This window comes from Rhinopithecus roxellana, chromosome 17 (genome assembly GCF_007565055.1).
Source record: "Rhinopithecus roxellana isolate Shanxi Qingling chromosome 17, ASM756505v1, whole genome shotgun sequence".
NCBI lineage: Eukaryota > Metazoa > Chordata > Mammalia > Primates > Cercopithecidae > Rhinopithecus > Rhinopithecus roxellana.
Genome location: NC_044565.1, coordinates 58,785,068 through 58,803,587, shown reverse-complemented (window position 1 = coordinate 58,803,587; position 18,520 = coordinate 58,785,068).

Sequence of the window (18,520 nt, the reverse complement as noted above, 5' to 3'; positions counted from 1 at the left end):
AACAGGTACAAAGTAGACTTTGTTCTGCACTTAAAATAACTTCTTGCACATTGCCATATACAATATATAATTATCTCAGCTTGGTGTCCCCAAATATACAGTTTAATCCCAACTGAATTCCTGTTACACAGCTTAATATCTAGTGATATTCCACAGGGGCGTGTAATTCTCCTTTTATTACTCTAGTGTGTGATCTCATAAATTCTGTCTTCCTGATGAGAAATATAATATACTGTATGTGTTGGACAAAATAGAATAAAGCGCACTTTTAGGTGAAATCATATAGGATATAACGTCCTCTTCATCTTTTTAAAACTTTCTATTACTCAAATTTAAAACACAGGAGCAGAAAAAAATACACAATAAACTTTTATATACTTGTTATCCATCTCCAGCAGTCAATAATTTATGGCTGCTATTGTTCCATCTTTACTCTGAGATACTCTACCATCCACCATGTCACCACTGGATCAACTATCATCCCTTTATGTTATGGTTTCTAGCATTTGTGATATGCTTAGAAAGGCTTTTCCCATGCCGAAATTCTTATAAACAATCATCCATGCTTTTTTCCTATTAAGTTTGTTACTTTATTTTATACATTTAAATAATTGTGAATATTATTTATGGGATTTATTTCAGTTTAAGTGTAAAGAATGTATCCCACTCACTTTTTCCAGATTGATTTTTAATTGTTCTAGTGCCATATATTAAATAAACCATACTTTAATTACTGATGTGAAATGACAAATTGATTATATACTAAATTATCATTTTGAATCAGAAATTTTCTACCTGGATATTCCAGTGTAATATATTTTATTGCTCTATCTAAATATGAAATGTGACATATTTATTTATTTTTTTGAGATAGAGTCTCGCTCTGTCACCCAGGCTGGAGTGCAGTGGTGCAATCTTGGCTCACTGTAACCTCTGCCTCCCTGCTTCAAGCAATTCTCCTGTCTCAGACTCCCGAATAGCTGCGACTGTAGGCACCTGCCACTACATCTGACTGATTTTCACATTTTTAGTAGAGGTGGGGTTTCACTGTATTGGCCAGGCTGGTCTCGAACTCCTGACCTCAAAAGATCCACCCATCTCGGCCTCCCAAAGTGCTGGAATTACAGGTATGAGCCACTGTGCTCGGTTCAATATATTTAAATTATTATAGATTTAAAATATCTGGTTAATTTAATGCCTACTCATTTCTCTTTTATTTCAGAATATTTTTCATTATTATTGCTTATTTTGCTCTGCAAGTAAATTTTATGATCAGGTTATTTAGTTTAAAATAAAATATAGTTTAGAATATCTCCTCTCCAGGTTGTTGAGACTCTTAAATGAGAACTCATAAAACATATCCCTAAAAGAATATCTGACTTAAGTATGTTTTTCATAAATATATGATTTATTAAATAAATATCTATTAATATGGATTAATGTAATTTATTGATAAATTAGGGAAAAATTAGTACATTTATGATGGTAAATCTTTCTCTTCTAGGACATGCTGGACTTTGCTTAAGTCTTCTTTCGTGTCTCCAAGAGTGTTCTGAAGTATCATCTATGCAGCTGTGGCATATTTCTACTTATGTGTATTCCTAAGTATACCTTTTAGGTGATGCTGTTAATGTTAACATTATTTAACGTTAGTAACTTGATACTGTCACACAGCTGGTTGTTATTTCTTTACATGAATGGCAACATTAATTTTGTATCCAGTCAATCTATTTTCTTTTTACCGTATTAATATTTTTCAGTTTCTTATCTTATGCATTGCAGATAAGCAAACACAACCTAAAATGTTGGTTGTTTTTCTCCTTTTCAGAAGGTTATCTATTGATTTTTTCTAATTGTATTAATTAGCACCTCTTTAATTGAGTTAAATAATGATGATATATCTGGTTTCACTTCATTGGATTATGGTTGGGGGAAATAAAAGAAATATATATATATATATATATATCTAAGTATATAACCAGCTTTTCCTGATAACATAAGCTGAATAATGACCTGTCTCTGCCCAAAAAATGTCCATGTCCTAATTCCCAAGTCTTGTGAATATGTCACTGTATGTGGTAAAAGGGGCTTTGTAGATGTGGTCACTTTAAGGATTTTGAGATGAGGAGATCATACTGGATTATTTGGGTGGGCCTAATATAGTCACAAGGGTCCTGGTAAGGAGGCAGGAGGGTCCTCAGAGGGAGGGAGGGGTGAAAACAGGCCAGGAAATGAGCTATACCCTAGAGCTTTCCAAAGGGATCACAGCCCTGTCGACACCTTGATTTTAGCCCATAACACCTATTTTGGACTTCTGACCTCCAGAACTGTAAGATAAAACATTTGTGCTTTTTTAAACCACGAGATTTGTGATAATTTGTTACAACAGCAGAAAGAAAGTAATACAGTGGGGGGAGGGAATCTCTCAAATTTGTATTCATTTTTATTAAGGGTTTATTAAAATTAAGAATATATAATAAATTTTAAAATTTCTTTTTAACCCCCATGTAGGTGATTACATAGTTTTTCTCTTTTGTCTATAAGTGTATGGCATTACTTTAATAGTTTTGCTAATATTTAACTAATTTCTGCATTTCTAGAATAAGTACTTCATCAATGGTATATTATTCTTTCAATCGTTTCATTGTCAATATTTTATTTTTTTGTCAACATTCATAAGTGTTATTTTCTTTAGTTTTCTTTCTTGTATTATCTTTGTCAGATTTTTAGCATCAGTGTCATGCTAAATTCATGCAATGAATTTGAACGGTTTCTTTTTTAATCCTCTGGAAGAGTTTAAGTACTGAAGATATTTGCTCTTAAAAGTTTGACAAAATTTTCTTGTGAAATTATTTAAATCTAATATTTTTTTATGCCTCTGTCTTTGGTAACTTTTTCTATTTCTTATGATAATTGATGAATTTGGATTTACCATCTCATCTGAAACCAGTTTTCATTATGTATATTTTATTAGAAAAGTTTCTATTTTCTTAGATTCTAAAATTTTTCTTTTTCTCTCTGTGGCCCAGTCTAGCTAGTAGGAGTAAGTACTGTTCCTGATCCCTTGAGCATGAGGCACTGTTTGCTGCAATCCTTTCAGATGGTTTTATTCCTGGCTTTGGGACATTTCCTCATATGCATGCACTGATCCGTACTTTGCTATATATTAGAAGAGGTGTCTGCAGATCTTCAAGGTTCTTTGCGTGCAGCTCTCTCCTTTTCAGCACTCTGCCCAATGAACTCTAGCCACCTTGATCTCCCCAAAGCAGCAGTTTCACCTCCTCCACTCAAGAAGTACACAGGGCTTCACCTCCTCCACTCAAGAAGTACACACCTCCTGATCCATGGTCTGGAAAGTCTCTTAAGGCAATGATTTAGGTAATCCTAGGGCTCACATCCTTTATTTTTCATGTCCCATTGATCATCATCTTTCATTGTCTGATGTCCAGGGTCTTCAATCTGTATATTTAAGTATTCTTTTTTCCTGAAAACCTATTTTGACTTAGTTTACCTTTTTGTCCTATAATCTATTTGTCTTTTTGGTGATTTTAAGCAACTGGAGACAATTGATTGGCATAGTTGGGATGTCTTCTTCCTTTTTATACAGTTACTTTTTCTTTGTGTTTTTAAAAATTCCATATTGTTCGCATTCATCATTTTGGTTCTTATGTCCCTTGTGGAATGTTCAGCCTCCTCTTCTCCATTTCGGGTCCCTTCCAGCTGCTCACTGTTGGCTTCCTTGGGCTCTATCAGCTCATGATTTCTGTCTTTCTATTTGCATGTCAAACCCTCCCTAAGCTCAGATAGCTCTGATTATATTCTTGTACTGTGGACATGATTGTTTTAATTTTCTAATCCAGGGTGATACATGGGTTAAATTTTTCATCAGCTTTATCACAGTATATTTTCTGGCGAGATTACTTCATCTCCTATATTTTACCTGTTTTTCTCTTTTCAGCTCATCTTATAATTGCATAATTATAATTTTTAATAATTACTACTACTCTTGGTTGACTAGGGATATTTTTTAGGGTAGCTAATTTCAGGATTACACATGGGGAAAGAAGACAAACCCTGTTCAGGTGAGTGAGGCTTCTCTTTATAACCCAAAGTTACATCTCGCCTTGGAGTGACTTCTTTTACCCTTCACTACTCTGTAACCAAATAAGATGGCCCTGCAGAGCCAGTTACAATGTTTTCTTTTTTAACATCAGATCACATACTGGGCTGAAGGTTTTGTTTCCTCTTGTGGTGATAAAAAAGAAAACAACAACAACAACAAAAAACATATAATTTTAAAAATATATGTGAAAATCTGCATTTTCTGTAAAGAACACTCTTCTTGGTGCTCTGTTAGAATGAATCTTTGTGTTGATGGTTTCTGCAGCTGTTTGTCCTCTAAGAAGCATGGTATATAATGATTTGGACCTGCCCAGTGGTGATTAGAAGCATTATTGTTTGGGGCGCAGGAAATCATTAGTTTGGAAAGCAAAGTTTTAGTCCCACTTCTGTTTTTAATCAGTTGCCGAAATTTAAGCAAATCTCGGTCTGTACTGAATATTGCTTTTTATTCAATATTTATTTTCCACCTGCTTACAAAGTACTGTCCAAGCTGCTAAGGATAGATATTTCTGCCCCATCCTATATTCCCTGGAGGTTTGGAAAAACCAGTTTGAATATGCTTGAAGCATGGAGTGGGAATCTGTTGTTTTTGCCGTCCACCTTCTCAATAGTCAGGCCAGAGCTCACCTATTAGTGTTCCAACATTGTTTCATTCTCATCTCCATTTTCAGATGACCAACTAGCTGCACAGCCTGGCTCTGCCTAATTGGAGACCTCTTCCACAGACTTAGGTTAATGTCAGGCTGGCATTATTGCATGGGGGATATCTCACAGCGGCTTCTACATATTTGGCTGCTCTGAGAAATCTTATTTGCCATCAAAAAACAGTATTTCTTCCAAAACACTCTACATTACCATCTCATTTGAGGACTCAGAGTTTCTTGAGTATGCAGTGTAGCAGCTTAAAAAATTCCTTCTTTCCGACCGGGTGCGGTGGCTCACGCCTGTAATCCCAGCACTTTGGGCGGCCGAGGTGGGTGGATCATGAGGTCAGGAGATCGAGACCATCCTGTCTAACACAGTGAAACCCCGTCTCTACTAAAAATACAAAACATTAGCCGGGCGTGGTGGTGGGCGCTTGTAGTCCCAGCTACTCGGGAGGCTGAGGCAGGAGAATGGCCTGAACTCGGGAGGCGGAGCTTGCAGTGAGCTGAGATCGCTGCCACTGCACTCCAGACTGGACAACAGAGCGAGACTCCGTCTCAAAAAGAAAAAAAAAAAATTCCTTCTTTCCTTTTTCCTTCCTTCCTTTCTTCCTGCTTTCCTTCTCTCCTGCCTTCCTTTCTTCCTTTTTTCCTTTTCATTTGTTTCTTCCTCTTCCTCATACACATTTGGTGCTCAGATATTTAGAAATGGCCCATAGATGATGATGACACATAGACAGCATAATTTAAAAGACATCCAGTTTCAATGAGACTCATTTTTTATTTAATAAAACCCACACAGTTGGCAAAGATTCAAAGTCATCTCCATGTCATGATGCACGCAGGAAAACACCTGTTAGGGTTACCCAGCTGTGACTAGTGCAAAAGTTATGTGTCTCTCTAAGCTTTTTTTTTTTTTGCCTTAGACCAGATGTCTGAATGATCCTCTCGTTCAGTGAACTGGTTAGGGCTGCATTGAAGAGCAGGAAGGGAACGTGAATGGGATCCTTAACACTTAACTTTACCTTGCATATAGAAATGTAAAAGAATAATAGGTAGATGCATGGAAAAAACATGGTGTAAACTCTCAGTTGTCAACCTCTGCTTTTCTTTCCTCTCCCCGTTTCCTTCCCAATGTCTGCACTAAGCTGCGTCTTCTGAAATGGCCCCATGGCACTCTGTTTTTTTCTTTTTATAGTCTTTCTTACTTCTCTTCAAAGAAGCTTGGAGAATGCCTTTTGTTCCCACCAGCACTTAGCAAGGTCCTGCTGGGCAAGTAAGCTCCCAAGGGCCTGTCAACACTTTCTCTCAGCAGTTAGCTGCCTCACACTTTGACAGTCATACATCCCCACAAAGTAAAAGTCTTTCTCTGTTGAATCATGGCATGGAAATAAAGGAGTCAAAAGAGCAGGGCAGGTAGGCTGGAACAGTTGGTAAGATTCTTTGTGACTGAGGCGGATCTCTTTAAGTCAATGGCTCCCTGTCATAATTGGGGCTGGATTAACATCTGTGGCATAAACAAATGGGCGGATGAAGTACTGATTACCTCCTTTTGTCCTGCTCAAAGGATTGCATAATCAGCAAAGAATCACACTATATTTTTAAAGCAGCAAATATTATTTTTGAAAAATAGTTTTCAGGAACACTAAACAATTCTTAGTTTTTGAACATATAGCTACAATTACAGTGCAATAGAATGGGAAGCACTTTTGGAAATAAGCCCATCCAGCCATTTAAAGATAGATATACTGAGGCACAGAGAAAAAAGGGGGACTTTCAAAGGCCATGTATTTTGTGGATTCTTGATCTGGAATGGTATGGAACAGGGCTTCTCAACTTTGCTGCTATTGTATTCAGCATTGAATAGTTATTTACTGTGGGAGGCTGTCCTGTGTACTGGAGATGATTTATCAGCAACCCCAGTCTTCACCCTCTGGATGCCTGTGGCAGCCCTTCCAAAGTCAAAACAACCCAATGTATCTCCAGACATTTCCAGAGGTCCTGTAAGGGCACAGTCACCTCCAGTTGACAACCAATGGTCTAGAATGTGCTAACACTGAGCCTGTCTTCAAGTAAACAGTCAATGCAGGCCTTCTGTATTTGGTGCTCGTCAGGGCATACCTGTATTTCTCAAGCAGACTTTCATCAGGAGATAGACAACTAACAGTACCCAAAAGAGAGAGATCACAGTAGTGGTGAAAACGTCTGTCAAGTCAGAATTCAGGCTCTCGCCCACTCCATTCCCCTCGAAAGGTCAGGCTCCTTCCCCAAGACAAAGCATGAGCATGGTGCTCTGTGCAGGATTTCTCCTGTCTCTGCCACTACCTCATGCGTTACTTTAAGACAGTTGTCACCACTCTGCATGTCAGTTTCCCTCTTGATAATGAGAGTATTTGGAAAATATGTTCCCACACCTAATCTAGCTTTGATAGTGTTACTCACTCATGTTACAAGATTCCAAATCAAATGAAAACCTGTTCTCTGAGGCCTCCCTACAAGTCCCAGATCCCAGGGATTTTCCGACCTCTGAATTCAGCACATTTTCCTAACCGAGTTTGAGGTTTGATTTCCATCCAGGGCTCAGCTGAGCTTGAAAGAGAGCGGAGCAACCAGGTGTCAGAGTAGTCAATTAAAGCAACAAGACAAAAATGAAAGCAGCAGTCAGCTTTAATCACTAACTGTGGTGGTGTCAGCACACTATGAATGTAAACATGAGTGGAAGCAAGGCTGGCTAGAGGGGCCTGAGTCCTTGACTGCAATACCTCTCAGGGGCTGTGATGTACTGGCTGTGCATCAAGTCTGGTGTGGGGAGGGCAATTTCCCCCTTCTGACCTGACAGGTAAAACCTTTGTAACTGCCTACAGTCAAGCCTGAAAAATCACACATAGATGTTTTTGGTCAGGCACTAGACTTCTCAATTTACCTTAGATCTATCCAAATTTCTAGCAGGTGCTTTCACTGACTTTCTATGTCTCCTTTGACTTAAATATGCAAAATACCTTCCGGGTTTCTTTAAGGTCTTGGATACTTACTTCTATTTGTGGCTAATGCTATCAGAGGGCAGATGAGACTTTCTAAGCCATTGAAAAAGAAACAAATGTACTTTGGTGGAATGGAAAGTGCGAGGAGATTAAGATGCGAGCTCCTAACAGGCTTCAAGTACAAAGTTGCTTAGATTCCCTGGGGCTTAGTTTCTCATTCCCATTGTCCTGTGATCTCATGCATATGTATACAGTATGAATAAGTGAGATACACCTCCATGTTGCAGGAGGTCAGCAGCTCTGAGTAAATATTTTTGAGTGCATCAATAAAAGGATAACAGTGTGCACTTGGAAGTCCACTGATCATTGCAACAGAACACATGGACGTGCAGTTTAGAAGCAAATTATTAAATGTCAAGATGTACATCAATTAGAAAAGTAGAAAATGAAAACTCTTGCTCCAAACACACTCATATCAATAGAATTTTTTTCTAGCGTCCTAAAACAAAATTCCTACTTATTTGCAATTTACCATCCCCTAGAGGCAAGTTTAACAAGGGTGAATCACATTTCAGTGGGTACTCAATTTTTGTACTGACATTTACTGAGAGCCAGTTTTTTTAAAAACTCAGGTTCTGTGCTAGATGCAAACAAGTCAGTAACAGAGATTTCCAAGGCAAACTTGTCTTTTATGCTTCAGGCTCAAAATTTCAACCTTTTGTGCATCTGGATCCAAACGTCCCACAGACACGGCAAACCCAGTATGTCTAACTTCAAATCCTTCATCTTCCCTCCCAATGTTCTCAGCTCCCCAAACTATGTACAAGAAGATTTTCTTTCTTCACTTCCTCTTTTACCTTGGGAATAGCACTAATGTGTGCATTAACTTCATAGTGTTGTAGAACTTTCTCCTTAGTGCAGCTAAAAACAGGGTCCTTGTCATCTGACCATGAGAGATTAGACTCGCAGACATTTTGAAGGGTGAGGAAAATGGGATTTATTGGGCAAAAAGGTGAAAAAAGGGAACAGGGTCTCTCAGCAAAACAAAAGCCCTGCTAGCCTGCCTCCCACCTCACAGATTGAATCCCAGGTTCCACCCCAAAACAGGAGATGAGAGGCCAGTCTCCTCCCCGATGCAAATGGCATGAACTTCCCAAGGCTCCAGCCCAGTACGCACTCTTCCCAGTGCTCAGGCCCATTGGAGATTCTCTGGTGACCCCTTTATATTTGGCTGTCTCAATATATTAATAATAGAACTACTGCTATTATTACAGTATTAAATCTTTCCATCCAAAAATATTGCATGCTGCTCCATTTGTTTCAGTCTTGTTTTATGTCCTTCTGCATAAAGCATAGCTTTCTTCCTATAGATCTTACACATCTTTGTTAAAATTTGACCTGGGTATGTTGTAGAGCTTTGGCCACTGTAAAGTGACTTTTTTCCTTTTTTTTTTTAAAGTCATTTTGAATTCGTTATTCTTAAGAATAAAAGCTGTAGAATTTTGACAACGTATCTTATTCTAAGTGGCACTTCTTTGCTGAGTCTTCCATGGCCATCCAATTGACAGAGCTCCCCCTGTGTTTCTCTCTGCCTATTTTCCAACCCTGTTTTAATTTCATTACAGCTTTCACCATCTAACATTTTACTGATTTACAAAACTTGGTTATTATCTATTTCTCTCCCATTAGAATAGAAGCTTCTATTCACCTCTAAATTTCTAGCACTCCAAATAATGTCTGGCATAAAATAACTGCTCAAACATATTTAAATAAAACATGAATGAATTTATGAGTATTTGTTGCATAAAACATCATTTTTATATATATTCTATTACTACCCCATTAGAATTTTTTTTTTATTTTGACTAAAATTATTTGTTTTGTTCTGGATATATAATCATAGCATTTTGTGTTTCATTATATTTATACTGATTATTTAGTTTAAACTTTCATCTCTGGCTCTATGAACTAGAGACATCAAAACTATGGACTATATGTGGTGATGCCAAAGTTGCTGGTCTTATTTGAGATTTCAATGAGTGTAACTTTATTATTTCACTATTTATGTCAATGTTCACTACTAATCATTGCAAATTGTTGGCCTTTGAGCTAACTTATTCAAAGAAAAGAGTGCTAGATTCTATCAAGTGACTTTTCAGTATCTATTAAAATAATCATGTGGCTTTGGCCGGGCGCGGTGGCTCAAGCCTGTAATCCCAGCACTTTGGGAGGCCGAGACGGGTGGATCACGAGGTCACGAGATTGAGACCATCCTGGCTAACACGGTGAAACCCCGTCTCTACTAAAAAATACAAAAAAATTAGCCGGGCGAGGTGGCGGGCGCCTGTAGTCCCAGCTACTCGGGAGGCTGAGGCAGGAGAATGGTGTGAACCCGGGAGGCGGAGCTTGCAGTGAGCTGAGATCCGGCCACAGCAGTCCAGCCTGGGCGGCAGAGCGAGACTCCGTCTCAAAAAAAAAAAAAAAAAAAAATCATGTGGCTTTTTTTTAATGTAAGATACTATGCTTACAGTTTTTTCTGTTGATAAACCATGGTTTTATTCCTGAAATAAATTATCGAGTTTGATATGTTATGTTTCTAATATGCTGTTGGATTTAGTTTGAAAACATTTTCTTTAGAATTACTGTACTTAGTAAGTTAAACTGAACTATAGTTTTCCTTCTTTGTACTACTGTTATTAGGTTTTGATAATAAAGTTATACTATCATCACACTGTGAACTGAAGACTTCTTCATTTTTTCCTGTGGCCTAGAACAGAATAACATTGACAGTATTTTCTCTTTAAAGCTTAAATAGAAGTCAACTCTAAAAACATATGGCTTTATGTAATCTCTGCTTATTGTCCAAGGATATAGCATGGAAATTTTACAAATCCAAAATGCCATTGATTGTAAGACTCCTCATTATTTTCCATACCCTTGAGGAAAATAACGTCAAATTATGAAGTAACATTTTAGACGTGCAGGAAGAAATCTTACTATACGTGATTTTTTTTGCATAAATAAAAGGGAACTGAAGAAAAATAATTAGGTTAAAGATTTCCTAAACACCCTTCACATTCAGAGTTGACTGTTCTGAGTCCTTTTGTTCTTTATTTGGATCATCAATGCCTATGTTGGCAATATTAGCAAAGTTCTTTACTTTTTTATTTACTTGTGTTATATAATTCTCAGTGCAAGGACATACAATGTATTTTGCTTTTAAACTCAAAATATTACCAATATTTGTATTTCCTATTATTGCTCTGTGACCTGCTCTCAGAAAATAATTTCAAATCAGTCATTTTCACTTCTTTATGATATTCTCACATAGACTTTTTTTCTTGAAATTTGCATTTAAGCTTAGCTTCTCAGTAAGACTTTATTCCTTAATAAAGGGATGCCAGACTTCAGTAGGCATATTAGAAAAAACTTATTTGAGCTGTATTATCCCAAGTCGAATAAACAGAACCCTTCTCTGCCTCTGCTTTCCACCCATGGTGATAACCAGCAACTTCTTTTCTAAACTTTCTGTCGAACAGAGGCTCTCACCAAATTAAAAAAAAAAACCCGTCGTGATCTTGCCTGAAGAAGAGATTGAGGCCTCATTGAGTGAATGCAGGCAGCATATTATCTTTAGAGATTTGTTGAATGCTAATATTCATGACTAAATTTTTCAGTTCAGGCTATATCTTCTATCCTATCCCTTTAAGAGGAAGCTAAAGGCAGACGATTTTGGTGGACTCTATTTGTCTTCATGGAGAAAGATATACATTGTTAGTCATTTTTTGCCAAGTATTCAGAGTACAGCAGACCCTATGTTGTCGGTCCTAAAAGTTAATTTTCTCCTTACCATCCTCCTTGAATTTTGTCAAGATCTGGAGATTTTAAATTCCTCAACAGTGACATGAAATAAATAAGTCTGAGATGGTTAGAACTAGGGCTCTTTCTACTCAGAAAAGAAGCCTTTGGAGTTATTCACAGATCCTCTTTTGTTGCACATATCTATAGTTCTATTTTTATGTCATCAACATATCTTGATTTGTTATTCTTTTATCTTACCTTTTAACTCTTAAACATATATTTTTCTATATGTATCTTTCTAATTATTTATTGAATTTTAAAAATCCTATGTGATGCTAATGTAAAATTCGTATACTGATAAAGTAATTTGCATTAAAGTAAATATTTATAATATTCAATTTTTCCATTCAGAAACAGGATTCTCTTATTTGTTTAAACAATCTTGTGGGCCAGGCCTGGTGGCTTATGCCTGTAATTCCAGTGCTTTGGGAGGCTGGGGCAGGAAGATCACTTGAGGCCAAGAGCTTGAGACCAGGCTGGGTAAAATAGTGAGGCCATATCTCTGCAAAAAAGAAAAAAAGGAAAATTTAGAAAAGCAAGGCATGATGGTCCACATGTAGTCCCAGATACTCAAGAGGCTGAGGCACATGTAGTCCCAGACACTCAAGAGGCTGAGGCACATGTAGTCCCAGACACTCAAGAGGCTGAGGCACATGTAGTCCCAGACACTCAAGAGGCTGAGGCACATGTAGTCCCAGACACTCAAGAGGCTGAGGCAGGAGGGTCACTAGAGCCTAGGAGTTCAAGATTAGAGTGAGCTATGGTCATGCCACTGCACTCCAGCTTGGGCAACAGAATGAGACTTTGTCTCAAAAAACAAACAAAAAAAGACAACAAAAAATAAATGACTGACATTGAGAATAACATAATTTGAGACTGTAGTTTCTCTCCAAAAGTTTCCAGATCTCTCTTTTTGGGTTTATCCCTAAGTATTTTACAATTTCCTTTCTTTATTATTTCTTTTTGAAAATGAAATCTCTGTTCTGTGTTTTTTTCTTATATAAGTTTTAGCTTCACCTCTGATTGATAATGAATTTAATCCTCTGAACGACAATTATTCCTAAAGAACATGCAACTTCTAGGCACCAAGTCCTAGGGCTGGCCTGGCGTCTAATCAGTAAGATCAAGGAGTACTCCCAGTGAGCCTCCTGTGACCTTGAGCTGGGTGTTGGAGGCTTATTCAGCATTTGAATCACCAGATAAGGCTTTCACCACGTGTAAGTAGTTTGCTGTTGACATGGGACAACACCTTTTGTGACCAGTGCCGAGGACTGAGCACGGCTTGAGCACGGCCTGGTCTTTTCAATGTGCCCACAGCTACATGGGTCTAGTTTCTTATTTTTCTTCTTCTTTTGTCAATTGCTTATTGCTAAAGGAAATAGTCAATTTCCTTTTTTGTCAGTTGCTACTCCGAAGGTACAGGTCAATGTCTCATCCAACTCTCAATCTCCCAATTCCATCTCCGTATAGAGATGACTCTTTATAAGGGCTATGCACAATGAAATGCATAGAAGCAGAGGGGATCATAGACTTATAAACTATCAGATCCGGCAATTCTGTTATGTCCTTAGAAATTCCAGATCTTAGTTCATCACACTCATGGAAAAAAACAAATACAAAAACAAACAACAACAGCAACAACAAAAACAACCTCTCATTTTCCCTCTACCTTTGTTATAGAATTCCTGGCTTCTTGATTTAATCATCAACCACACAAAATCCTGCCCTAATCTGTCTGTCCAGATTTCTTAGACAGCTCAGGCTGCCATAACAAAGTATCCACAGCCTGGGTAGCTTACACAATAGAGATTTATTTTCTGACCATTCTGGAGGCTGGAAAGCATAAGGTCAAGTTTCTGGCAAAGTAGGCTTTATTCTGAGGCCTCTTCACTGGGCTCATAAGAGGCCGTCATCTCACTGTGTGCTGACATGACCCCTTCTTTGTGTGTGCTCAGAGGGCGTTCAAGCTCTGGTGTCTCTTCTTATAAAAGCATTAATTCCATCATGAGGGTCCCACACTCATGATCTCATCTAACCTTAATTACCTCCTAAAGACCTCATCTTTAAATACCATCACTGGAGGGGTTAGGGCTTCAAATAAATTGTGGGAGACACAAACATTTGGTCCATAGCACCAGCCTTACATGCAACAGAAGCACTCCTCCCCTTATTCCCTGTCCTTTTTCATGTTCATGCCCTTTTAAGCCAGTCCATCTCCCCACAAGCAGTTATGTCAGTCTGCATAGCTCTGACAGGACCACAAACTGGCTGAGGCTGGGCGGCACAGCAGATATGAGGAAGCTAAGGAGTCAGGGCCTCACAGAGGGACTTGCAAACAGAGACCAATCTGAGTTTGTAAGGTTGTGTTTTCACTTCCTTCCTGCCACCCAGAACAAAGCCTCAGATGTAGAGAGGGAGCTGGTTCTGCCCTAAGGCAGTGATAATTAATGTCCTTTCTACTAATCACAGAATAAGGGCCTTGCCAGCCTTTTCTCTCAGGAAGATTCCCTGGCAGTCTTCCAAGACTCTTGTAGTTTCTCCAAACTGAGCTCCACACAGTCCTGTGACTGAGGGCAAATGATACAAGGAAGGCTTGTACCTGAGGGAAACTTGCAGGATGCCACCTCTTAAATCACCTGCTCCTTCAGGACAAGGGCTATGTACTTCTCTTTAATAACAAGTTGTAGTGAAATCAGCACAGACCTTGGACTTAGATATTAAGTCAAACCTCCAACTCAGCAATCAAAAGCTGTGTGATATTCGACAAGTTAATTTATTTCTCTGAATCCAAATATTACCTTCTATAAAAGCAGAAAAGTAATATTTAACAACTGAAATAATATTTTAAACATTTGGTTCATAGTAGCAAATCCATGGCAAAAAAAAATGGTTAGGAACTTCTGAACCCCTTTCTTTTCTCCTTTCTCACTCTGTCTTGTGAAATGGTAGGTGCAGAATCAATCTTTGTTGGATGAACAATGGAATTAGCGTAGGGGATAGGAAAATAATAAAAATTGATTTGAGATTTCGAGCTTATGGAATCATTCAAAAGTTATTTATTATCTTCTACTCCATATTTTGGCTACAAGTTAGTTTTTCTCCTGGCTAGAAAGCATCATCTAGTAAGGACCTATCCCTCCTCCTCATTTTATAGGGAGAGCTCTCTGGAGTATGAGCCAGATAATTGTGTTCCTAATCTCACCTTGACAATTTCAAAGGCTCAATAGGAACCCATTAATGAGATCTCATAGCAGTGACAAAGGCTGTTTCAGAATGAACGGTTTCAGAAATAAATTCAAATAATATTTATGGAGCACATATTATTATATTGCTTGCAATGTTGTAGACATTAGGGACCAAGGATAAATAAGGTTTGGCTCCTGTCTGTAAAGTCTCACAGTTTTGACCAAGACAGTTATAAATGTGAAATAAATATGAAATAATGTGTAATGTTCTGTGATGGAGATACTTCTCAAGTTCACGGACAGCAGGGAGAAGAGGGTAATAACTGCCTGTGGCTAGGAAGAGGGGTAGAGGACTCTTCACATAGGTCTCCTCTGAGATAAGCCTGGCAGGATAAAGAGGAACTTATCAGAGGCACCCAAGGTAAATAGCTTGGTCAAAGACACAAAGGTTTCCTCTGATTGAGAGGGTGTAAGGAACGAGAAGTAAGGAGAAGAGGCAAGTTTGTTTGTTTGTTTGTTTAAGTCAAGCTACCCCAACTAGCTATTATTGGCCAGAGTTCTACAGTCATTATGAATGTGCTGCTCAGATACAGCATGTCCCAAAGTCTATATATGAGTTTAGCTTTCTGAATCCTCATGTATTCTAAGACAGACTTAAGATCTATGAGAATAAACCGAAATTGCGCCGTATCACAAGCTCTTTAAAATAAACTTTCTAAATGTGATATATAGGAATCAAAGGCCACCCGAGATGTCAATGGTTCTACCAAGAAATGCATTGTGCATTCCTGAACAAATCACTCAGCCTCTCTGGTGTTCAATCCCACAGTAGAAACTGAGAAGGTGATGTTAGGTGATTGGCAAGCCCTTTCCAAGCCTAACACTCCATATGTATATAGGTGAGAACCGTATTATCAAATTTGGAGCAATTGAAGTACCATCTTTCTGAATTTATAAAAGCACTGGGAGAACGCATTTAAGGAAGTTTTATTGCTTTCCAGTACTTCAAGGAACTGCAAGTCAGCTAAACATGTTAGCAAGTGCTTTCATCAATAGATAAGCCTGATTTTAAAATGCCGTTTTTTGTGCATTGTAAAGTTCCCTGCATATGCTTATAATGAGCTGGATTCTTGTTCTTTGGCTGAGCTAACCCCCTTTTCATAGAAGATACAAGAAACACTCTCGACTGAAAACATTATGGTTCTTAAATTAACAGGGTATTATGTTGGCTATGCATAGGCATTTTTAGGAAGTCTCACCCAACTTGTACAGAGTGATTGCTATTCTTAGTGTTTGGCAAAACATAAAATGTCCTTAAGGGCTCAAGTCCTTTATCATAAAATGGAGATCACTTCTAGGACCCAGGCTACCTTCATCGACCATGGATGAGTTCTGTCTATTGAGGATAGGGCAATGGTTGCATTTTGCTTCTGAATATTATACCTGAAAACAAGGGTAGAATTTACTTCTGCTGGATATAATTCAGTGCAATTTTGAACAAGAGCTTCCAGAGCTCAGGCTACATAAGGCTCAAGAAGCAAATATTTGGAGTGGTAACTGGAGCTTTGGACAGTCATATCAACAAGTGTTTCTGGGCATCAGATTGCAGCTGAATTTAAGTTGAGGACATGGATATCAGCCAAAGGTATAAGCCAAAACTAAAGAGAAGAAAAAGTTAAGAGGATCTGGCACTGAATTATATCCAGCAGAAGTGGATTCTACTTCTGTTTCTGCCACACAGTAACTCCATGTTCCTGATAATTTTTCTCCCTCAATGGACCTGAGTCTTCTCAAATATACTAGGAAGGAAGTGAACCCTTAAATCTGCCGTGAATCTTAGACTTGTAGTGGGGAGATGCCAGCAAAATTACACTGGATTCATTCTCGCTGTTAAATTCTCAGTGATAAATGTGTTTGGCTAGTCCACAAGGAAACAATATTGAGTTTCAGTCATATCCCTGAAGTTGATGTTCCTGATAATAGAGATTTTTGTGACCTGGGATTACTGCCAGAGGCGAAATCTTGTTTCACTGCTAATGCGTCTATTATGTGGTCTGCTCAGGGATGTCAAGGTGATGAGCTGAATCCTATGAAAGCCACAATAGATGAGGAACAGCTTATATAAAGCAGTTAAATTAACAAATGAATTTGTCCCAGATACGTGGGCTCTAACCTTTTTCTTCTCTTTAGCTCTGGTTTATACCTTTGGTTGATATCCATGTCCTCATCTTAAATTCAGCTGCAATCTGGGCTCAGCTGCACCAGGTCCCTATAAACACTTGATATGACTGTCCGTAGTTCCAGTGACCACTCCAAATATTTGCTTCCTGAGTCTTACATAGCCTGGTCTCTAGAAGCTCTTGGGGAATATGTGCTATCCCTGATGGAGAAGAAGAGAGAAAGTTTTCATCTCATCAGTTTGTAAGGGTTCTGAAACTCTAGGGGGTCGGGTTCACTGGGCAATGAGTTTTTCATGTTGTCAATTTGATTACTTCCTCAAAAATACCAGTCAGTAGGAACAAGGGAAAACCAGGCTATGCCCCCCATATGGAAGAAGAACACAGGGAATAAATAGAAACATTAGTGAAAAAATGCATTAAGTCAGTTTTCAAATTTCTGGAGCTGAATTTTTGTTTGACAAAAATAGTGCAGTACACCTCCACCCCACAAGTTGATCAGAAACTCAAGAGTACAGAACAGAGAATCAGCAATAGCAGTGAAAAGAGAGAAATATATAGGGAGGAACTTAGATGTAAGATTGATAGAAGTGGAAACTAGATGAATTGGGAAGATGTGGACATCAATGAAGTTAATTATAACAACACAATTTGTAAAGCAAATTTATTCATTTAATCATTCTTTAGTTACATGTTTATTCTGTGCCTATGATGTGTCAGGCATTCCTTTTCTAACTTTTTGTATGAATCTATTACTTAACAAGATAGACCAAATCCTCAACTCAGACCTACTGGTGATTTGGGAGACAGCTGTTATATTCATAACAAAATAAGAAGGTAATTTATGATAGTGAAAAATCCAATGATATGGTTAAAATCCCAATACCAACAATACCAAATGGTGGTGAGAACATGGAGAAATAGGAACTCTCATCCATTGCTAGTGGGAATGGAAAATGGCACAGCCACTTTACAAGAAAATGTAGCAGTTTCTTAGAAAGCTAAACATAGTATTACCATATGATCTGGCAATCACACTCCTAGGTATTTATTCAGATGAATTGGAAACATATGTCCACACAAAACCCTGCAAGGTAATGTTTATAGAAGATTAATTCCTGGCTGCCCCAATTGGAAACAACCAAGATGTTATTCAATAGGTGAATGGATAAACAAACATCCATACAATGTAATATCATTATTTAGAAATATAAAGAAATGAGCTACCAAGTCACCGAGAGATATGGAATAACCTCAAAAACATGTTGCTAAGTGAAAGATGCCAATCTGAAAAGGCCGTCTAGTGTATGATTCCAACTATATAACCATTCAGGTAGAGGGAAAGATGAACAGCTGGAGCACAAAGGATTTTAAGAGTGGTGAAACTATTCTGCATAACACTGCAATGATGGGTATGTGTCATGCATTCGTCAAAGCTCATATAATGTACAACACAATGAATCCTCATGTAAACAATGGATTTTAGTGAATAATAATATATGAATACAGTTTCATCAATTGTAACAAATGTGCCACACTAATGCAAGATG